Consider the following 14,930-nt stretch of genomic DNA (forward strand, 5'->3'; position numbering starts at 1 on the left):
TTTTTTTTTTTTTTTTTTGGAGACAGTCTCGCTCTGTTGCCCAGGCTGGAGTGCAGTGGCCGGATCTCAGCTCACTGCAAGCTCCGCCTCCCGGGTTTACGCCATTCTCCTGCCTCAGCCTCCGGAGTAGCTGGGACTACAGGCGCCCGTCGCCTCGCCCGGCTAGTTTTTTGTATTTTTTTTAGTAGAGACAGGGTTTCACCGTGTTAGCCAGGATGGTCTCGATCTCTTGACCTCGTGATCCGCCCGTCTCAGCCTCCCAAAGTGCTGGGATTACAGGCTTGCTTGAGCCACCGCGCCCGGCCAATTTTTTGTATTTTTTAGTAGAGACGGGGTTTCACCGTGTTAGCCAGGATGGTCTTGATCTCCTGACCTCATAATCCGCCCGCCTTGGCCTCCCAAAGTGCTGGGATTACAGGCGTGAGTCACCGCACCTGGCCAGGGATTCTCACTGTATGATCTAGGATGCTAATTTCTCCCTTTCTGGTTACAAGAGAATTGTAGTCGCTACAAGGGGTGTATTAGCCCTCTTGTCCATATGATGCTTTATGCTTGTTCTAACAAATAAAATACCTGTTACCCCTTATTTAGAACTGGACCAGATAATTTCTCTCAAAAGTGCCCTATTTTGCGATTTGGAGGGGTGTGTGTGTGTGTGTGTGTGTGTGTGTGTGTGTGTAGGTAGATAGGTAGTATAATGTAGGAATTTAACTACCAGCCTCCTTCCTTAATTGGCTTGAACTCCAGGCCTCTTTCCAAAGAAGCTTGTCTTTTATTTTCCTTTAGATCTCCTACGCATACATATTCAAATCCTTGTCAGATAAAAGAATAACAGTTTTTAATTCCTCTCTTTCAGACTGTTAAAGACAGATAATTCCTTATGTCGGTTGGTCAAATATAGGTAAAAAGCTTAAAATCTGAGTAGTTTTAAATATTTTCTGTACCAGGCAGTTAACAAATATTCTTTTTTTTTTTTTTTTTGAGATAGAGTCTGGCTGTGTTACTCAGGCAGGAGTGCAGTGGTACTGTCTTGGCTAACTGCAACCTCCGTCTTCCAGAATCAAGCAGTTCTCGTGCTTCAGCCTCCCGAGTAGCTGGAATTACAGGCACGCACCACCATGCCCAGCTAATTTTTGTATTTTCAGTAGAGACCGTTTCACCATGTTTGTCAGGCTGGTCTGGTCTTGAACTCCTGACCTCAAGTGATCTGCTGCCTTGGCCTCCCAAAGTGCTGGGATTACAGGTGTGAGCCAGTGCACCTGGCCAGTTAGCAAGTATTTTTTTTTTTTTTGGAGACAGTCTCGCTGTGTCATCCAGGCTGGAGTGCAGTGGTGTGATCTCAGCTCACTGCCTCCTGGGTTGAAGCAATTTCTCCTGCCTGAGCCTCCTGAGTAGCTGGGACTACAGGCGCGCACTGCCACGCCTGGCTAATTTTTTTGTGTTTTAGTAGAGACGGTTTCACTGTGTTGCCCAGGCTGGTCTTGAACTCTTGAGCTCAGGCAGTCTGCCTGCCTCAGCCTCCTAAAATGCTAGGATTACAGGAGTGAGCCACTGTGCCCAGCAGCAAGTATTCTGTTTTTTATTTTTTTTTTGAGACAGAGTCTCACTCTGTCGCCCAGGCTGGAGTGCAGTGGCGTGATCTCAGCTCACTGCAAGCTTCGCCTCCCAGGTTCAGGCCATTCTCCTGCCTCAGCCTCCCGAGTAGCTGGGACTACAGGCACCCGCCACCGTACCCAGATAATTTTTTGTAGTTTTAGTAGAGATGGGGTTTCACCATGCTAGCCAGGATGGTCTTGATCTCCTGACCTCGTGATCCGCCTGCCTCAGCCTCCCACAGTGCTGGGATTACAGATGTGAGCCACTGTGCCTGGCCACCAGCAGCAGGTATTCTTTTTTTTTTTTTTTTTTTTTTTTTTTTTTTTTTTTTTTTTAGCAGCAGGTATTCTTAAGTAAGAGATTAAGTGCAGTGGCTCACGCCTGTAATCCCAGCACTATGAGAGGCTGAGGCAGGAGGATCTCTTGAGCCCAGAAGTTTGAGGCTGCAGTGAGGTATGATTGTGCCACTGCACTCCAGCCTGGGTGACAAAGCCAGACCCAGTCGCTAAAAAAATAAGAATAAAAAACCTGTCCCCAAACCCAATTAACAGACTAGGATAGATTCTAGGGAATTGGTTTCTTTGGAAGTTTTTTTTTTTTTTTTTTTTTAGAGACGGAGTCTCGCTTTGTCGCTCAGGCTGGAGTGCAGTGGCCGGATCTCAGCTCACTGCAAGCTCCGCCTCCCGGATTTACGCCATTCTCCTGCCTCAGCCTCCCGAGTAGCTGGGACTACAGGCGCCCGCCACCTCGCTCGGCTAGTTTTTTGTATTTTTTAGTAGAGACGGGGTTTCACCATGTTAGTCAGGATGGTCTCGAACTCCTGACCTGGTGATCCGCCCGTCTCGGCCTCCCAAAGTGCTGGGATTACAGGCTTGAGCCACCGTGCCCGGCGGAAGTTTTTATTTGTTTATTTATTTATTTTTTGAGACGGAGTGTCGCTCTGTTGCCCAGGCTGGAGTGCAATGGCCGGATCTCAGCTCACTGCAGGCTGCGCCTCCCAGATTCACGCCATTCTCCTGCCTCAGCCTCCCAAGTAGCTGGGACTACAGGCGCCCGCCACCTCGCCCGGCTAGTTTTTTGTATTTTTTAGTAGAGACGGGGTTTCACCGTGTTAACCCGGATGGTCTTGATATCCTGACCTCATGATCCACCCGCCTCGGCCTCCCAAAGTGCTGGGATTACAGGCTTGAGCCACCGCGCCCGGCCTCTTTGGAAGTTTTTAGACTTACCTGCGTGTATTTAGAAGGGAGCCTGTTTAAAGGTGAAGGAATGAGGAAGATAATACTTGGAGAGCCCTTTTAACAGTGGGCCTGTGTGTAGTGGGTAAGTTGGGGGAGTTATATGTGAAAGTATCTCTGTCAGGCGCAGTGCAGTGGTTCATGCCTGTAATCCCAGCACTTTGGGAGGCCGAGGCAGGTAGATCACGAGGTCAAGAGATGGAGACCATCCTGGCCAACATAGTGAGACCCTGTCTCTACTAAAAATACAAAAATTAACTGGGCATGGTGGTGTGTGCCTGTAGTCCCAGCTACCTGGGAGACTGAAGCAGGAGAATTGCTTGAACCTGGGAGGCAGAGGTTGCAGTGAGCTAAGATCGTGCCACTGCACTCCAGCCCGGGCAACAGTGTGAGACTCCATCTCAAAAAAAAAAAAAAAAAAAGCCGGGCACGGTGGCTCACACCTGTAATCCCAGCACTTTGGGAGGCTGAGGTGGGCGGATCACGAGGTCAGGAGTTCGAGACCAGCCTGACCAACATGGGGAAACCTGGTCTCTACTAAAAATACAAAACTTAGCCGGGCGTAGTGGCAGACGCCTGTAATCCCAGCTACTTAGGAAGCTGAGGCAAGAGAATCACTTAAACCTGGGAGGCAGAGGTTGCAGTGAACCGAGATTGTGTCACTGCACTCCAGCCTAGGCGACAGAGCAAGAGTCCGTCTCAAAAAAAAAAAAAAAGAAAAAGTCTCTCTGTCACATTTCTCTTCCCTTAGTTCTCTGTCTCTGCTTCCTCAGTGAAGTCTGTTTCAGTCTGCTTCTACCTTATTCTTCTGCTTTAATCTATGCCTAATAGGCTGCATTGACAGATTACTGCTAACTTGGTCAGGTAACCCTGGACTTTGCTTTTAAAACCACACTGATTCTTTGTTATGGGAAACCTATGTAATGCTGTTAGGGACAATCTGATCAAAGCATATTCTTCTGTCCTTACCTCTGCAAGGTACATACATAGCTGCAGGATGTTGAGAAAAAGGGACGGGTAAGATACAGGGGGTCAAGAAGAACTGTTGATCAAAGTTTGCATTGATTGTGGAATTTCTAAATAACAATAAGTTCCCTTCATTTAGGTACTTTACAATGGGTCACATTTCTTTCTTGAATTAAGTAATCCAGCTCTAGCTTTCAAGCAGATTTGTCGAATCTCTCTTGGGTTTCCTTAGGCTCTAAGGAAGGAGACCCTTTCATCTCTTTTAGTTCCCAGTACTTAATAATAGTGATCTCAGCCTACATCCTTGGACTTGGCTTCTTCTCTCTTGCTGTTTCTGCTGGGTCTCCCTTTTTGAGTTGCAAATGGAGAGGATCTCTGCAGGTCACCATTCTCCATTAATAACCTATGGAAGCCGGGCGCGGTGGCTCAAGCCTGTAATCCCAGCACTTTGGGAGGCCGAGACGGGCGGATCACGAGGTCAGGAGATCGAGACCATCCTGGCTAACATGGTGAAACCCCGTCTCTACTAAAAATACAAAAAACTAGCCGGGCGAGGTGGCGGGCGCCTGTAGTCCCAGCTACTCCGGAGGCTGAGGCAGGAGAATGGCGTAAACCCGGGAGGCGGAGCTTGCAGTGAGCTGAGATCCGGCCACAGCACTCCAGCCCGGGCGACAGAGCAAGACTCCGTCTCAAAAAAAAAAAAAAAAAAAAAAAAAAAATAACCTATGGAATCTTAAAGATAAGGATTTCCCCTTCCTCCTTCCCTCTACTTTTTTCTTTAAAGCTGAATTACTGGGCTGGGCTTGGTGGCTCACGCCTGTAATCCCGAGGTGAGTGGATCACCTGAGGTCAGGAGTTCAAGACCAGCCTGACCAACATGGTGAAACCCCGTCTGTACTAAAAATACAAAAATTAGCTGAGCCTGGTGGCATGCGCCTGTAATCCCCAGCTACACGGGAGGCTGAGGCAGGAGAATCGCTTGAACCTGGGAGGTGGAGGTTGCAGTGAGCCAAGGGCCATTGCCTGGGCAAAAAGTGAAACTTTATCTCAAAAAACAAACAAACAAAAAAACTGAATTCTTTATTGGTTTAGATCTTTAAATCTTTGTGCATAGGTTTTATTTTTCCTAATCCTCTCTGGATTCGCTTTCAGAGTGCTTCTCCAGTGCTTTACAGACTAGACTTCTAATTCTGTAATTTCTTTTACCTTAGTATTTTAAAACCATGACCAAATCCCAAATTCTAAGCCTCATTCAAAAATCAGGCCATCCAAAGTGCACAAGGATATGAGTATATATGGAGGAGGAAACTATGCAGAATACGTCAATGACTTTAAAGGTTGATATTGCTCCTTGGCCTTCGCTTCCTGAATCATCTTAATGGGGCTTTTGTTAAATTCCTTTGGCACTAACAGTAGAGGTACTTGGCCTAAATGCCCCCCTCCCCCTGCTCTGGGCAAAGGTATCAATTACATTAAGCCCCTAAAGCACTCCCATCTCGTTCCTGGCAGTCCCTTGTGCCCCTCTCCCAGCTGCGTCCTTGCTGGTGCCTGGCCCCTCCATTTCGTTAGGAGAAGCAATCTCCTCTTTCCTGTGCTGTGGAGATATATTTCTCAGCTAGGGCGCGAGCAGTGCCAGCACTGCCCCCGGTGAGGTCCCTGGCAGCAATAAAAATTTTTATTGTGATTATGTTGGTGTCGGGGTGTCCATCTGGGTTATTGCACACCTAGTTTAATTGATTGAAGTTTAATTTATTGACACTTCAAATTAAATGATCAGAATAAACTGTGCTGTTACTCTGGCCGGCTTGTTTTAATGGTTGATTGCTGGAAGCAGACCTTAGCTTGAACTAAAACCCCCAAAGAGCAATTGATGCTGCTTCTAACTCTCCCCATGTCTTGCCCTCCAAGAAGACCTTGTTATAGATTTCCGACGTATTTATATATTTTTTTCCCTCTCCTTCACAGTGGTGGGAAAGAGTTGGTCCCTGGCAAGGTATAAATTATATCAAAGATCTAGGGGAGCTGTCACATGGTCAGAAGAGGAGGAGGGGGCCTCCATGTGAAGAAAACCAGACCCTTGAGAGGCTAGGTCAGCCTTGGGAGGCTGAGGATGAATGCAATTATCCAGGTATTTGAGGGAGCCTAGTAGCAGGTTTAGGGTCTTTTTTATCTAGATACTTGCTGCTGTTTCTTACTTTACTCCATTGACATGACTTGGTTAGAGTCTGGATGTTGACAAGAAAACAGGTTGTGGAAAGGGAAACTAGAGGAGCAAATTAGATGGAGCAGGGATAAAGAATCAGTACCTATGTACCCACTTGTGCTGGAGTAATTAGGAAGAGGAAAGACAGAGTGCCCAGGGGACAGCTGATGAAGATGGATTGGGAGAATGAGTCCATGCACTTGTAAGATGCTTGTGCTTACAAGGGCCCTCTCACATTCTGTCCTTCCTGTTTCTGGGCAGAATAGGTTTCCTTACATCAGATTATTAGGGGGATCTCTCCTGGCCTTACATTCCCTAGCCTGTGTCACCTCTTCTGGTGTTTGACCACACCTATCTCTTCAGGAAGTCCTTCCTGTTGTGTAACCTAAGTTATATATGCTGCAGATGAAGCCTGCTTTTTTATTCGTCTTTTTATTTTCTCACTCTCTTTTTTTTTTTGAGACGGAGTCTTGCTCTTGTTGCCCAGGCTGGAATGCAATGGCACGATCTTGGCTCACTACAACCTCCACCTTCCAGGTTCAAGCGATTCTCCTTCCTCCGCCTCCTGAGTAGCTGGGATTACAGGCGCCCGCCACCATGCCTGGCTGATTTTTTTTTTTTTTTTTAGTAGAGACGGGGTTTCACCATGTTGACCAAGCTGGCCTCGAACTTCTGACCTTGTGATCCACCCATCTCGGCCTCCCAAAGTGCTGGGATTACAGGCATGAGCCACTGCGCCCAGCCTATTTTCTCACTCTCAATGCAGATATCCCATCCATATCCAATTGCGCTGGATAGCTCGGTCAACTAATTTTCTGCAACTCCTTTTCTGTTGTGTAATTTTAGAGGGAGACTAAAACCAGAGGAGAATAGAGTAGTTCTCCTTTAGGGGTTGATTTGGGGGCATAAATAGACTGAAAGATAACATAGAGGCTGTCAATTCAGTCTTTCAGAGACTAGCTTTTTGTTTTCAGAAGCAAAAGCAGACGGCTGTAGGGGGATAAATCATGATACAAATCATGACCGAGGACTCATCAGGAATGCATCTAGCCCTGTTTGATTTTTTTCCTTTTCTGAGTGATACTTAAGTGAGGGCCCCTGGATTACCAAACTGAGAAGGCAAAATGTTCTAATGGTGCTCTCAGGCCTCAGGTCTGGAGTTCAGTCTGATTTCTCCTTATTCAGTTCATCTCTCTTCCCAGCAGTACTGCTTTGTCCCTCATTTCTGTGATTCTTTCACTTCCATGATAGTTGAAGAATTAGGAACTATGTGACCCCTGGGTAAAAAATTCTCCAGCAAGTCCGGGTGTGGTGGCTCACGTCTGTAATCCCAGCACTTTGGGAGGCCGAGGTGGGCGGATCACGAGGTCAGGAGTTGGAGACCAGCCTGACCAACATGGTGAAACCCTGTCTCTACCAAAAATAACAAAAATTGGCCGGGCTGGTGGCGTGTGCCTGTAATCCCAGCTACTCAGGAGGTTGAGGCAGGAGAATGGCGTGAACCTGGGAGACAGGTTGCAGTGAGCCACTGCACTCCAGCTTGGGCGACAGTGAGACCCCATCTCAAAAAAAAAAGATTCTCCAACAGACAGGCTTTCTGAGTTTTGAGAAAGAACCTGAGACTTTGCATTCCTAAAAAGCTTAGGGTTTGGTTATCTTTGTCCTGCCCATTTCACAGTCACCAAATTCAGCCATTGAAAGCTGGAGGTGGCCAGGCATGGAGGCTCACGCATGTAATCCCAGCACTTTGGGAGGCTGAGGTGGGCAGATCACCTGAGGTCAGGAGTTTTGAGACCAGCCTTACCAACATGGCAAAACCTTGTCTACTAAAAATACAAAATTAGCCAGGTGTGGTAGTGGGTGCCTGTAATGCCAGCTATTTGAGAGACTGAGGCAGGAGAATCACTTGAACCTGGGAGGTGGAGGTTGCAGTGAGCTGAGATTGCACCGTTGCCCTCCTGCCTGGTCAACAAGAATGAAACTCGGTCTTAAAATGAAAAAAAGGTAAGGAAAAAAAAAAGAAAGCTGGAGGGGGCGTGGTTGCTGACCTTTATTCCCCCTGCTGGCTGTTAGTTTTCTCAATCATATTTATTAATTTATGAAGGCCACACACACATTTATTGAAGTCATTACTGGGTGCCAGGTAGAGTAGAGGGGGTGATTTACAAAAGTATCACTCATTTCCCCTCTTTTTCCTGCTCCCTCCACACCATCTTATTATATTCAGAGAGAATCTCATTTAATTCTAAACTCGACTCTATGAACTCTTTGAAATCATAAAAAAATTATTTTTATATATATGTATATGTATATTTTTTGAGACAGTCTCGCTCTGTCATCCAAGCTGGAGTGCAGTAGTGCGATGATCTTGGCTCACTGCAACCTCCATCTCTGGGGTTTAAGCAATTCTCATGCCTCAGCCTCCTGAATAGCTGAGATTACAGGCATGCATCACCATGCCCAGCTAATTTTTTGTATTTTTAGTAGAGACAGGGTTTCACTATGTTGCCCAGGCTGGTCTCGAACTCCTGAGCTCAAGAGATTTGCCCCTCATTGGCCTCCCAAAGTGCTGGGATTACAGGTGGGAACCATCATGCCTAGCCATGAAATAAAAAAAAAAAATTGTGAATGTATTTTGCTGGGAATAAGGTCCATAGATTTAATTGGCGTATCAAAGGGGTCTGCTGTAACTCAAAAAAGGCATTAACCTTAACTGATCTAGATCAAGCCTCTCTCTCATTCTCTGATGAAGAAGCCGAATCTCAGAGAATGGGAAAACTTGAGTTAATGGCTGATTCTGATTATAATACAAGTATTGTAGCCAGACGTGGTGGTGCATGCCTGTAGTCCTAGCTATTTGGAAGGCTGAGGCGGGACACCTTGAGCCCAGGAGTTCAGGTCCAGCTTGGGCAACATAGCAAGACCCTGTCCCTGTGAGATGGATTGTAGGAGTTTAGAGACATTTTCTCCTGTAATATCAAAACTCTTGTTGACTGTGCTTTACATGTTTTGGGTCTGTATCAGATAGGAAGATTGTAGGTGTCTCTTCCTCCAGTCATTTCTTCCTGAGTCATGTGTTGAATTTTTTCTTTATAACCAATATTTGGTCTCATGTCAACTGGGTAATATTCTGTGGTACCAGTGGCTCCCACTCTTTCTTGAGCTGTGCTTTTTGAATCTGATCTTGTTTGTATACAGAAATAATTAGCAGGGTGTGGTGGCATGTACCTGTAGTCCCAGCTACTTGGGAGGCTGAAGGGAGAGGATTGCTTAAGCCTGGGAGGTTGAGGCTGCAGTCACCTGTGATGGCACCACTGCACACCAGCCTGGGTGACAAGAAATGATAATAATGTTAATAAATCTGATATAGGCTGTGCGCGGTGGCTCATGCCTGTAAGCACTATGGGAGGTCGAGGCGGGCAGATCACCTGAGGTCAGGAGTTCAAGACCAGCCTGGCCAACATGGTGAAACCCCATCTCCACTAAAAATACAAAAATAAGCTGGGTGTGGTGGCAAGCACCTGTAATCCCAGCTGCCTTAGAGGCTGAGGCAGGAGAATTGCTGGAACTTGGGAGGCAGAGGCTGCAGTGAGCCGAGATCACGCCACTGCACTTCAGCCTGGGCAACAGAGCAACACTCTGTCTCAAAAAAGAAAAAAAAAATCTGATACATAAAAACTGCTCTTCCCTGTCAAAGACTTTAGCTAATTCTTCTTTTCTTTTCATCTGAAGTCCATAGGATTGTGGCTGGCAGATTGGAGCCCTTAACCCCAGAGGAGCTTTTAATTTTAAAAAAGTTGGCATAGGCCCAGCGCAGTGGCTCACACCTGTAATCCCAGCACTTTGGGAGGCTGAGGCAGGTGGATCACGAGGTCAGAAGCTCTAGACCATCCTGGCTAATATGGTGAAACCTCATTTCTACTAAACAAAAATACAAAAACATTAGCTGGTTTTAGTGGTGGGTGCCTGTAGTCCCAGCTACTGGGGAGGCTGAGGCAGGAGAATGGTGTGAACCTGGGAGGCGGAGCTTGCAGTGAGCCGAGATCGTGCCACTGCACTCCAACCCGGGCGACAGGGCGAGACTCCGTCTCAAAAAAAAAAAAAAAAAAAAGTTGGCACAGAGACCAGGTGCAGTGGCTCACACCTGTAATACTAGCATGTTGGGAGGCCGAGACAGGCAGATTGCCTGAGTTCAGGAGTTCGAGACCAGCCTGGCCAAGATGGTGAAACCCCATCTCTACTAAAATACAAAAAATCAGCTTGGCATGATGGCAGTCACCTGTAATCCCAGCTACTGAGGAGGCTGAGGCACAAGAATTGCTAGAACCTGGGAGATGGAGGTTCCAGTGAGTCAAGATGGTGCCACTGCACCCCAGCCTGGACAACAAAGTGAAACTCTAACAAAAAAAGGAATGTTGGCACAGAGTCAGGAAGTGTACCTACTAAGCCATGTGGAGCTGAGAGTGGTATCTAGGAATTTCTCCTTCTAGTTTTTACCATCTTAGTTTTACTTTGTAAACAGGATTGAGAGAAGAGAATCTTGCTACAGTTTTTAATTCATTAAGACCCATTGCCACATCAGGGTAACCCCTTTTGGTATGGCCTTAAGGATTTTTTTTTTTTTTGAGATGGAATCTTGCTCTGTTGTCCAAGCTGGAGTGCAGTGGTGCGACCTCAGCTTACTGCATCCTCTGCCTCCCGGATATAAGCGATTCTCCTGCCTCAGCCTCCTGAGTAGCTGGGATTACAGGCATCTGTTACCACGCCCGGCTAAGTTTTGCAATTTTGGTGGAGACGGGGTTTCACCATGTTGACCAGGCTGGAAGGATTTATTTTTAAAGTAGACAATGAAGAACTTTTTGGTGATCTCAGTCAGCATCTTTTTTTTTGAGGCATTCTCACTGTTTTGTGTAGCTGGAGTGCAGTAGCGCAATTGCAGCTCTCTACAACCTTTAACTCCCAGGCTCAAGCCATTCTCCTGCCTCAGCTTCCTGAGTAGCTGAGACTACAGGTGCATGCCACCATGCCTGGCATTTTTTTTTTTTAAGTTCTCGCAGAGACAGGGTCTCACTATGTTGCCCAGGTTGGTCTTGAACTCCTGGCTTTAGTGATCCTCCTGCCTAAGCTTCCGAAAGTGCTAGGATTACAGACATGAGCCACTGCGCCTGGCCTCCAGATTCTTATTTGTGCTCTTTCAGCTCTGTAGCTAGCATCCTGTAATTCCCTCCATAAAGGCTTCTTGGTTTTTTCCCCTAAATGAATCAAATAATTCATCATAGTTCCCAGGTATCCTCTCTACCTTCCCCAAACACTATTCCCCTAGTCTTCCGGTGGCTTACTAAGATCTTACCCCAAAGGGTTCTCTTACTATATACATTGTGAACAGACTTAATTCAGTTATTTTTCAGGGCCCATCTCTACTAGTTTGTCCTACAAGACACACAAATAGCTTTTATCCAGAGCTGCCTTTGAAAAATACTTTTGCTAATGACTATAATCCTGTGGAAGCTGCAGGTCACCAAGAAGGCCCACAGGGGGCAGCACTGGGAATGACTCTTCCCCTCTAGTCCTCTATGCGCTAGGGGAGAGGGTTCTTGGAGACGTTGATGCTTTTCACCAGGCTTTAGAAGCTCCTGACTGAGGCCCAGCACGGGGGCTCATGCCTGTAATCTCAGCAGTTTGGGAGGCCAAGGCAGGCAGATCATGAGATCAGGAGTTCGAGACCAGCCTGGCCAATTTGGTGAAACACCGTCTCTACTAAAAATACAAAAATTTGCTGGGCGTGGTGGTGTGCACCTGTAGTCCCAGCTACTCGGAAAGCTGAGGCACGAGAATTGCTTGAACCTGGGAGGCGGAGGTTGCAGTGAGCCTAGTTTGCTCCACTGCACTCCAGCCTGGGCGACAGACTGAGACTCCATCTCAAAAAAAAAAAAAAAAAAGCCCCTGAGATCAAAGATTCATTTGCAGCAGCCTAGTTACTTGTTCTGTGGTGTTTCACCTGTCTTCAGGACAGCATTCTTGTTTTCTTAATAATAAAAACATAAATACATGAAAATCTGTCCAAGTCACCCAACCTCCCACAAAAACAATCTGCCTATACATCATTTCCAAGCACGATTAGCATTTGAGGTGAAGTTCTGTTATACACTCAGGCTGTGGCTCTCTGAAAGTCAGTGCATCACAGAACTTTGTCTCGAAAGCTTTCTAGCAGCTACCCATTTTGGGAATGGGAGGGAAGAATAGACCTTTTTAAATTCTTTCAATGTGGCCCTAAGCTGATAAGGTCTTTCTCAACAGTCAGCATTTAATGTGTTACAAGGTCAAGCCTAGTCCATTGTCCTGGAAGCCCATTTCTCAGTAGCTAGGAGTTATTTATAAACTTGCCCTTTGCAAAAACTTAAAATGAAATTACATTATCAGTAATGACTTCTGGGGCCTTTAAACTGGCTAGTTTTATGGCATAACCCTCCCCACTCCTGAGAGGTAAAAGCCCCAGGCTGAAGTGGAACCAGCTGCAGTCAGGAGGTGGCAGGAGAAGTAAAGAAGCTGCTGGCTCCAGCTGTAGCAGAATGGAGAATTGAAGCGGCATGTAAGCTCCTGCCTAAATTCTCAGCTTTATTTAGTGTGCTTCCTCCTTTGGAAATCTGAAATGACCAGCCTTTTCTGTAATGCCTTCTTTCCCTTTTGAGAGCTCCAGTAAGCTCTGTGTCAAATCTAGTCTTTATCCTTGTCTTCCTTAGCCTGTCTCTTATTCTTCCCAGGAAGATCCAATGTTTCTATTTTTGGGGTTTCTTTGATAATGTCTTCTAGGAAGCCAGTGAAAAGAACCAGGAGCAGAACCCAGGGATATGTTCTCTGTTTGCTGGTGTGGCTGTCGTAGGCACTCACACCCTGTTGGCCACAAAGGACATTGACTGACTTTCCCAGTTGGCTGGTGGCCATTAGGGCTTTTCTTTTCTTTGGGTTCTAGGGATGCCAAACTCTATGGCTGCAAGAACCAGTTTCCTATGCCAGGTTAATGCCCAGCTTAAACTAATGGGCAGCTCTCTAAAGTTGCTGTGAATGTGGATGGCGGAACAGGGCCAAAGAATTCCAGGAAAAGGTTGTGGGAAAAAATGATTTTGTCTAAATTTCCTTCCTTTTGGATTTCTTTTGTTCCATTAAGAAAACTCATTCCCATTGTTGTCTCCCTTTTGGAATTGAGGACCCAAGTTGTTATAGAACTGAGCCTGCTTTACAGGAAGATCTTTCTGTGAGGAATTAGGAGTTAGGAGGGCTGCTTCTACTTGTGACCTTTTAAGACTAGACTCTAGAGGACTTCCCTCCACTAGGCAACGAAGTTCTTTAATTTGAGAGAGGAGTTACTCATGCCTTGTTTATTCCAGAGTGTTATGTATACAGGATGGGCATTTCTAAGGAGTGTTTATCAGAGGAGGGATAAAGTTGGTAGTAATATCACCCAAAGTGGCCACATCAGAAAATCCACTTATATGTGGAAGTCTAATTATAAGTAGTCCCCTAGATGCATACTGCATCAAGATATTTTAACTTTATTCTTAAACTTCCATTAGTATGTGTCAGGCATTGTTCTGGACAAATGGGATAAACCAGCGAACAAAACAAAAATTGCAGTCCTCAAGAATTCAAGTAGGGAAAGCTTATGTTCCTCATCGGCTTGTTGTCAAAAGACTGGGTTCCTTTTACTCCCATTCTGAACTACCTGCCCCTCTCTGCACCCACAAACAGGGTTGATTCTTTGCATGGAACCATAAACCTCCTGCAGACTCATGAGACAATTTATGTTTGTAGAGGCTGCAGTTTCTGGGTTCTTGGCAATGATTCTTTCCTCCCCACTCTTGGATCTCTGTCAAACACATACTTTTGTGTTTGGCTCCTGTGAGGACTGTGGGTTTCTTAAATAAGGCCAGGAAAGAGGTAGCAAAGCAACAGCCTTGTCTCATAGCACAAGGGATATCAATGGTAAGTAATGTTGATTAGAAGGTCAAGGAATGTAGGCTGGGCGCAGTGGCTCACACTTGTAATCTCAGCACTTTGGGAGGCCTAGGTGGGAGGATTGTTTGAGCCTAGGAGTTTGAGACCAGCCTGAGCAATATAGTGACACCTTTCTCTTAAAAAAAAAAAGAAAAAAGAAAGTCAAGGAATGTGAGGCTGCAAATACCTCTCATGCACACATCACTGTCTCCCCTCACTTTTGGTTTTTCTATTCAATCAGAGATGGGGTTTCACTCTGTCACCCAGCCTGGAGTGCAGTGGCGCAGTCATAGCTCGGTGTGGTCTTAAACTCCTGGGCTCGAGATCCTCTCAAAACAAACAAACAAACAAACAAACAAAAAAGAGATCCTCTCACCTCAGCCTCCTGAGTAGCCAGGACTATAGATGCACACCACCACACCTGGCTAATTTTTTTATTTTTGTAGAGATGGGGGTCTCCCTATGTTTCCCAGGCTGGTCTTGAACTGGCCTTAAGCAATCCTCCTGCCTCAGCCTCCTGCAATTTTTCTTCTCCTAGTTAGCTGGCTTTCTCAAAGTTGCAGGGGTAGAGGAGAGCACCAGACCACCACAGCTTTTGCAAGTGATATACTTACAGTTGAAGAACCATTAAGACTGAGGCTGTGATTCCTTATTTGATTCTTGGTAGTGGAAAAAAAAAATTACCCCTCTTGCTTACTCACTCTAGGCCCCAGAGTGTTTCTCAGATAGATCATTTTGTCACTGCTTAACTCCCCCAAAATTCAGATTGGCTTTTGTCCTTGGAAGTTAATTGGTAGTGTTAGTTAAGGTATAGCAGAAGAACTGGAGGACATAGAGTTTTTGGAAGATGGCTGTCTTACTAAGCTGCATTGAGAACTGGTGTGCCTCTGTGTGTGTGTGTGTGTGTGTGTGTGTGTGTGTGTGTGTGTGTGTGT

At 46.1% G+C, this 14,930-nt stretch overlaps 1 protein-coding gene across 1 annotated transcript in view; it reads left to right on the top strand.

The window, feature by feature from the left end:
- COPZ1 (COPI coat complex subunit zeta 1) overlaps window positions 1-14,930 on the top strand; it is a 29,003-nt gene that overhangs the window by 1,342 nt on the left and 12,731 nt on the right. The window lies entirely within an intron of this gene.

This window comes from Piliocolobus tephrosceles, chromosome 10, assembly GCF_002776525.5.
Source record: "Piliocolobus tephrosceles isolate RC106 chromosome 10, ASM277652v3, whole genome shotgun sequence".
NCBI lineage: Eukaryota > Metazoa > Chordata > Mammalia > Primates > Cercopithecidae > Piliocolobus > Piliocolobus tephrosceles.